Raw genomic sequence first — 7,952 nt, 5'->3', positions numbered from 1 at the left:
TCAGCTCCAGAGCAGCTTCCTGCTCCAGTGGCAGTGCATGGGAAAGGTGCTCGACTCCAGAGCAGCACCCTGTTCCCATGGGAGCACACGGGAAGGGCGCTCGGCTCCAGCCCTCCACGCTCACCCAGTGGGATGCAGCCAGCGCTGCCCGCTCCGCGCAAGGCGCTCGCATCCCTGTGCACATCCCCCAGCTCCCATGGTGACACACGTGGCGCAGCGAGCAAGCAGGAGCGCTGCTGAGAGCCGAAAAACCAAAGGGCGTCAAGCATGGGGCCAAATGCACCGGACCCCAGCACCCGGGGAGCGATGCTCACACTGCCCCATTCCCGCCCCTCGGGCCCRCTCAGACCCACAGGCAAAGGCGGCGAATGGGGCAGGGCCCTTTCTCCCTCTGCGGCCGCTGCCAACCTCCCCTGCTTGCTCCTGCTGCCCGTTTTGCTAGACAGACATAAAAACTAAAAATCGCTATGGAAGCTGGTGCCGGTCCCAGAGACTTTTTGCTTTCTGCTTTATTCCACAAGATTCCTGTCAAGTTCTGCCTAATGGAAATTAAAAATCCATTGAAACGGCACTAGGAAAACAGTACTTTAATTTCCCCCTTGTTGGTGTTAAAGGATGTTAAGTTGCAGTGTGCTGGCTTCAGAGGAAACTTGCCCAAAGTGCGCGTCTTCTGCCTAAAATGAACCAATTCATCACACAAAGAAAGCGGCAGCTACAAGATCCTGAACTGAACTGCTTGTTTCTGGTCACCATGTCCTCAGGGAGGAAAAAAAAAAAAGAAAAACCAGACCTGGCAGATCTTCTCCTCACACGCTTTGTTTTTATTCATCGGTGAGAGAAAGCAGGGAAAAGCCCCCAAGGTTTTTGCTGCTCTCAGTCCCTAGCCTGTTTCTCGGCTGCAAGYGGATCAGCGAGAGCCCTAACCTGGAGCTAACACTCCCTGCACGAGCCGGAATCTCTCCCGGGATCGGGGAGAACAGTGCTCTCCACCTGCCCCGTTCCTGAGGCTTTTCCCCTGGCCTTGGGCTCCTGGCGCTGTGCTCGGAGCCAGGACCCTCTCTGATCCCGGCGCTTTCCGAGCAGATTCCACACCGGCACGACCAGCGTTTCGGCCTTCGCCGAGTGCCCCTCGCAGGCCCGGGGAGGCGGGAGGCCCTGCCGGCAGCAGCATCCCCACCAGGAGTTATCCTCACACAGCATAAAACACGCTACGGGATGAAGTGGTTGTGAATAACTTCGACAGTCCTAAGATTGAACAGGGGCTGCTCAGACTCCACATTCACCGCAGGCAGGAATTAAGACGTGTGTGACATACAGGTGACACAAGCGGTACACAAAACACCGCAATTAGGTTAAAACAGAGGCATCAGCGGCAGTGATCAAGATCCAGGCACTGCAGCCCCCCAGAACCCCCCGCCAACCCTGGCCCTGCTGAGCCCTCCAGGTCCCTCTCCTTAGCACACGGCAGCGGGAAACGAGGAGGAAGAGGAGCAGGATGGGCCCTGCCGACACCGAGCAGCTCCCAGGTCCCGCGCGAGGCCGCGGAGCAGCGCGGCGAGGACGGCGGGGGACCCCGCACGCGCAGGACCCTGCGCCCGCTGCGCTGCCGGGCGCGCGGCGCCCCTGCAGACACGGAGCGCAAGGGAGGCCTATGGAAGAGGCTTTCCGAGCGCCTGATTCACACGCTCGTCGGAGGGCGGCGGGGAGCGCTGCAGGGCTGACCCAGCCCTCCTTCGTGCCAGCGCACGCCGGCTCCCCGGGGCGGGCGGCAGAGCGGGGCGCAGGCGGCGGCAGAGCTCCCGCGGCGCGCGATTCCCAGCGGGAGGCGCTCGGCTGCGCGCGCGGCTCCGCACCGGCACGATGCGCCCTGCGCCCTGTGCAAATGGTCCTGGAGAGCTGAGTGCTGCGAGCCCGGGGCCGAGCCGAGCGCAGGGCAGAGCCAGAAACATCCCCCTGGCCACAGCGGGGTGCTCCCACCAAGCACAGGGCCCCAGGGGCTCACCCAACGCTTCAACGTGCCACAAAATGCACGTGTGAGGGGAAAATAACTAAGTGAAAATGGGGCTGATGCTGCAGCCAGCGACCTCCTGGCCGGGCGCTCGCCGTGCCGGGGCAGAGCCCCGGCGGGAGCTGGCGGCGCGCGAGCGTGCACACACATGCACACGTACATATAAATGTACATGTACACGTACGTGCCGGGCAGGCCGCGGCTCCCCGGGCTCGGCGCGGCACAGGGAGCCCGGCGGGCGCCGCGGGAGGCAGCAGACAGCAGCTGGCGAGGAGGAAGCGGCTCCGCGCGCGCCAGCGTCCAGGGAAACGGCGGCGGGCGCTCTCCGAGTGACTCACGCTGCCGCGGCGCCCAGCCCTCCATCTGCCGTCTCCTCCGCTTCCCTCGCCAGGAGCTGGGGACGTGGGACACACTCCCCATCCCGGCGCTTCGCTGCGCCCCGAAGGGCCAAATCCCCGTGTGAGCCCCCCGAGCGGGGCAAGGGCGCTTGCCCAGCAGCACAGCCCGCCGAGGGGCACCCTGAGCAGGGCTGCACAGGGCAGAGCGGGGCTGCCCCGAGCCCTCCCGCCCGCGCTCCCCTCGCGCTGCCTCCCTGCACAGGGGAAGCAGCGGCCGAGGCCGAAGGCCGAGCAGCTCCGGTATCCCGCCAGACACCCACCAGCGGCGGCAGGATTCGGGGCTCCCACCCAAAGGGATCTTCTCCAGCCAGGAGGCAACCGCGCCTGCACATGCAGCAAAGCCCGGCAGCAAGGCAGGGACCCCAGGGGCTGGAAAAAACAGCCAGTAACAGCAATAAAAGCGGTCTGGGGAGAGGCTGCAGTTGCAGCTGCAGCCGGGAGCACTGCGCTCGCGCAGCAGCGGCTGCGAGGAAGAGGAGAGGGCCTTCGGCTGCGGCCGCTCCTCCCGGCATGCAGCGGGAAGGGCCCCTTCCCGCTGCCTGGCGAGGCTTTAAAGTGTAAATAGCGGCATTGTTTCCCAGGCTGCTCCTGCCTTCCCGGCTGGGCAGGCCCTGGGAGGCAGGAGATCCATCTTGCCGGCCGGCCCTGCTGGCAGGGCGCAGGAGGGTGCCCTGGAGCAGGGCACGGCAGCGCCTCCCACACGGAGCCGGGAATTCCTGCGGCTTTGTCCACCYGGGGCAACAGCTCTCAGGGAGCTGGGGAAAGGAGAGACGCAAGGAGAGGCACCCAGTGCCCGGTCAGTGCCCTGCAAACCTGCCTTCACCTCTCCTTTCCGGAGCASAGGGCTCAGCTCAACACCCGGGGGGTGTTACTGAATTAGGATGGACCTGGCTGAGCCACGCTCAGCCCCTGAGCTCCAATTCCCAGCGCCCCTCTTTGCTTTGGGAACACGGCACGAGCACAGCAGCTCCTGGGAGCTTGGCCATGCAGGGAAGAGGAGCACAGGAGGGACATTCCTGCGGGAAGTGCCAAGGAGCGGCGCGGAGCCCGTCYGCGGGGCCAAGCAGGGGCTGCCCTGGAGCTTCCCTCCAGCACCAGGCTCTGCCGTGGTGCTCCGAGCCGGCCCCGGACTCCTCGCGGCCACGAGCCGGCTCCTGGCCGCCCCGCGGGGCCGGCAGCAGCAGCCTGCAGCGCACGGCAGCCCCTGCACRTGAGAGSCCTGGAACGGGCTGCCCAGGGGGCTGCCCAGGGGGCTGTGGAGGCTCCTTCTCTGGGGACCTTCCGGAATGCCGCCCTGTGCTCTGGGTGTCCCTGCTGGAGCAGGGGGATGGACTAGATGGTCTCTAGGGGTCCCTTCCAACCTCAACCATGCTGTGACTCCGTGATGCAGCCGCACGGCTGCTGGACACCTCGGTCAAGGGGTCCCTGCCTGCGCCCAACGGGACAGGCTCCGGCTCCAGGGCACCGGAGCCGCCTGTCGAAACTCTGCGGGGAGCCGGACACATCCCCTGGGCCTGGAAACCAGGGCACAGGGCCAAGCGGCTCCCGGGGCGTCCCAGCGCCCTGCGCAGCAGGCAGGGACACGCGGCCCTGCCCTGCTTCCTGCAGAGCTCCCCCGGGAGCAGCGCACCGAACGTGTCGGCACAGGGCGAGCGCGGCAGCTCCCTCCCGCTGCAAAGCCAGGGGGACAGCGTCCGCACCGGGAAATCCTGAGGAGCTTCAGCCCATCCTGCCCATACCGCGGCGGGAAGCAAGGAGCCGGCATGGTGGGAAGCAAGGAGCTGGAGCAGTGGGAAGCAAGGAGCTGGCGCGTCGGGAAGCTCCCGCACACCAACACTCCCGTGCTGCTCGGCCACCCCAAGCCCCACGCAGCCCCACGCAGCCCCACGCAGCCCCACACAGCCCGTGCTCCCCATGCCGGTGCAGCAGTGAGCCGGGAACTCCACACAAACTACAAAGCTGCGGGAAGCAGCGCGCAAGGAGGGCTCGGGCCAGCCCGCGGATCTGGGGCCGAGGCTAAGCTTGCTCCTGGCCGGCCTGTAGAGCTGGGTCTTCGCAGGGGTCCCGGGGATATCTCGCTTCTTTGGGACAGCTGCCTGACTCCAAGGAGCCTCCCCTTTTCTCTTCAGGCCCTTGGATGATTCAGACACATGGTGGGAGATTTCCCAGGRATGGGAGGCAGCAGGGAGGATGCCCTGCCAACTGCAAAACCAAGTGCAAATTGAGCGCACTCCAACGCTGCAAACCCCAGATGCCATCCCACAGATAACCCAGTTTCTGCTCCGCTACTATCAGCTTGACACGAGTCCCTCATTTCCTGTGACTCAGGGAAATATCCCACTGCTTCTAAATATTGCTCCGAACGTGCTCTCTCACAGACCTGTAATCAAACGCTGCTAATATCAGCCTCCAAAAACCACCCCAGCTTACGCACACCTTGAACATTCCCAGCCTCCTTCTATTTCGCCCAAACATGCCCACCCTCGCGCCCTGCCACCCTGCAAAAATCCCTCACAAACGGGGAGCGCTTGGGGCTGGGATCCTCCTTGCTCCAGCAGCAAGCACATGCCCAGCGCGGGGGAAAACCCAGCAGCTTCATGTTGGAACCACAGGGCTGGAGGAAAAAAAAAAAAACCTTGTCAGCACCTCTTAGAATAAAATAATTAAAAGAAAAGGCCTCCCAACAGGCTAGAACTTTCATCTTCAAAGGTTTTCAGACTTTGTGGCAACAGGGAGTATTTCAGAGACGCAGCCGCGGCCCTGCAGTCCGCGCGGCTCCGGCCCGGCCTCCGGCAGCTCCGGCGCGCAGCCCCGCGGCGCAGGGACGCGGGGGGCCCGCCCGGCGCCCGCCGGCCCCCACGTGGCGCACGGAGGCCGCCAATCCCGGGATGCACCTCGCTGCGGGCGGCAGCGCCGAGTGCTGCACGCTGGGACGCGTAGTCCCCGGAGCCCCGGCGCGCACAGAGCCGCCGCCGCGCTCCATGTTGCGTCCTAGGTGGAGCCCCCGGGCCTGGCAGGCGGCCAGGACGGGATGGGAGCTCCGGCTGCAGGGATGCGGCGGGAGCTGCCGCCTCGCGGGGCCCCCGCATGCCCCGGCTGGCTGCGCCGTGCGCCTGGGGCTGGAGCCGGGCACGGGGCGCAGCGCTCGGCCCCGGCTGCTCCATCGGGAGCGCCCTCGGAGGCGGCGCGCGGAGGAAGCAGAGCAGCAGGGAGCTGGGCCCCGTGGGAGCGGCTCCGGCGCCAGCTCTGCTCCCTGCGCTCTGCTCACCGCTGTTTGCCAGGCAGGCGCCGGGCAGGCCCCGAGCCAATGCACAGAGCTGTCACAGGGCACGGGCCTTGCAAGCTCCCAGGGCAGGGTCTCCCTCCCAGTGAGGCTGGCCCCAAGCCCACGGGACGGATGCCCACGCGCCGCAAATGCCTTTGGCTTCGGGACACGTGGCCTGCGGCACCCGCATGCATCCAGGTGACTTGTGCCGAGGTGACGGCAGGAGATGTGTGGACCACGAACACTAGCAGACGCTGAGCACAGCTCCGAGGGCCCCCCAAAGAGGTGCCATCCGCCACCAGCACCCAGGACACCAGCTCAGACTGCTGCACCCACCTCCCCGAACCTCAACTCACGCCTCTCCGGGTCTCCCTCAGAGCAGACGCTCCGGCTGCCGCTCCGCTCACTGCCGACGCTGTCACCAGTGCCCCCGCCTTGGGTAACCGCAGCTCCGGGCAGCCCTGATGCCCAACTCGCAGCTCCAWGAACCGCCTGGGGCTGCTCGCGCCACCTCCGCCTGCGACCGGCCGGGCCGCCCCGGGGCCGCTGTCCAGCAGCAGCCGAAACCCCACGTAGGGCGACGGAGGAGCSGGGGCTCCCAGCCCGTGCGCTCCCGGCTGCCAGCCCCATCGGGTGCCAGCCCCSTTGGCCGCGCGGGAGCAAAGCGCTCACAGGCGCCTCGGGGCGCCCAGTCCGTGGGTCCCTCGGCGCACACGGGGYTTGGGGAGGACAGGCCCCACGCACACACCGCCAGACGCACGGCTGCACCGAGCAGGGCAATTCCGGATCCCAAACACCTCCAGGAGCAGCTGGAAGGCTCCTGGTGGCAGGGCCAGAGCGAGGCGGCTCTCGGGTACCCGCTCTCACCCGCGGGTGCCCAGGGGGCTCTGCCCGGCCCAGGGCGCCGCCGCTCGCACRCTCCTCTCTGCGGCTGCCCCGCTGCCTCTCCCCGGCTCGCAGCTGCTCTACGCGCCACGGGAGACATCCGACCAGCAGGAAGGCCCCGTCTCCCCAGCGCATGGGCGCAGCCACAAGCTGGATCCCCCACACTGTCTGCACCTCATCCCTTCCTTGTGCAAAGCACCACACTGACCTGCCTTCCACTTGCTTCCCAAGGCTTGGAGGTGTCTCTGGGTCCCAAACACGGGATTTCTACCAAACCAGGAGGGCACAGATTATCTTCAATGGAAACCTGGATTCTCCCACAGTCAGAGTTCTCCAAAATCTGAGATTTTAATCAAAGAACCAAGACCCCCAAAAATACCAGCGCTTGCAAGGAGCACTGAAGCGCTGCTGCCTGCCTGGCTCTGGAGGGGTTGCTGCAAAGCGAGGCACGAAGCAGAGGTGAAACTGGGGGACGCAGCGGGGCCGGRCTGCTCGCGCACGGGCACGCGGCTGCGACTCGCCGGGCACGCTTTCCACACGACCCTTTGGTTCCAGGGAAGAAAGCGGCTGAAGGGATTGCCGGCTTCCCGGCCACSGGAAGGAGCTCCAGGCAGCCCAGGTGCCTGCCCGGCAGGCTGCCCTGGGCACACGGGGACGGATCCCCACAGACCGGCAATTCGGGCCTTCCCGGTGAGCGGGAAGCAGCCACGTCCCCACAGGAGCCTGGTTAGCCCGTTCCAAGATGAGCGCTTTGCAAGAGCRGCTGCCAGCACCACATCCCAACCAGCCTAGCCGCTGGGGATGAGAAACTAGACTTTTGAAGGGGATAATTTATCTCCCCAGGCCTGTGGGCACCGCTCCCCAGGGCAGGGCACCGGGAGAGACCCCGTGACGGGGCTCGCAGCTCCCGTGGGACCCCACGGCCTGCTCAGTGGGGCGGCCATGGGCAAGGGGCCCTGCCTCTAAGCAAAGTGCCCCGWGGAGCCCCACGGCAGGGCAAGGGCTCGCTCCGCTGCGCTCGGTGCCAAGCTGCTGTCAACACGGGCCCGCTGCAATGGAAACAAGRGCCGCTTTCGCCCAGAAACACCGGCACAGGGGCTGGCTCCCGCGGAGCCGCTCCGTGCCCGCCGCACCGCATCCCGGGCAGTCCACGGGGCAGGCCAGGCCCTGCAGAGCCCGGCCCCGGCGCACGGCCGGCCCGCAGCGCGTGCCCGGGTGTTGGGCACGCCGAGGCACCTCCGCGCTGCGCAAAGCGGCCGCCTGCCCCGGCCGCCTGCAACTTACTGGCGTGTCAGCGTCCCGCGAGCGGCTGCGGCGGCACCGGGAGGGCAGAGCAGCCCGCGCTGGGCGCCCGCCGCCGCCGGCAGCACCGAAGCGCCCCGTCCCCGCGCGCCCC

General features: G+C 66.7%; 1 protein-coding gene across 1 annotated transcript in view; it reads right to left on the bottom strand.

Moving 5' to 3' along the window:
• LDB1 (LIM domain binding 1) overlaps positions 1–7,952 on the bottom strand; it is a 20,283-nt gene that overhangs the window by 4,773 nt on the left and 7,558 nt on the right. The window lies entirely within an intron of this gene.

Source organism: Nothoprocta perdicaria, unplaced genomic scaffold (assembly GCF_003342845.1).
Source record: "Nothoprocta perdicaria isolate Ctin4 unplaced genomic scaffold, notPer1 scaffold_7, whole genome shotgun sequence".
Classification (NCBI taxonomy): Eukaryota; Metazoa; Chordata; class Aves; order Tinamiformes; family Tinamidae; genus Nothoprocta; species Nothoprocta perdicaria.
Note: the sequence above shows the minus strand (reverse complement) of the source record. Positions and strands in the feature narration are given on the sequence as shown.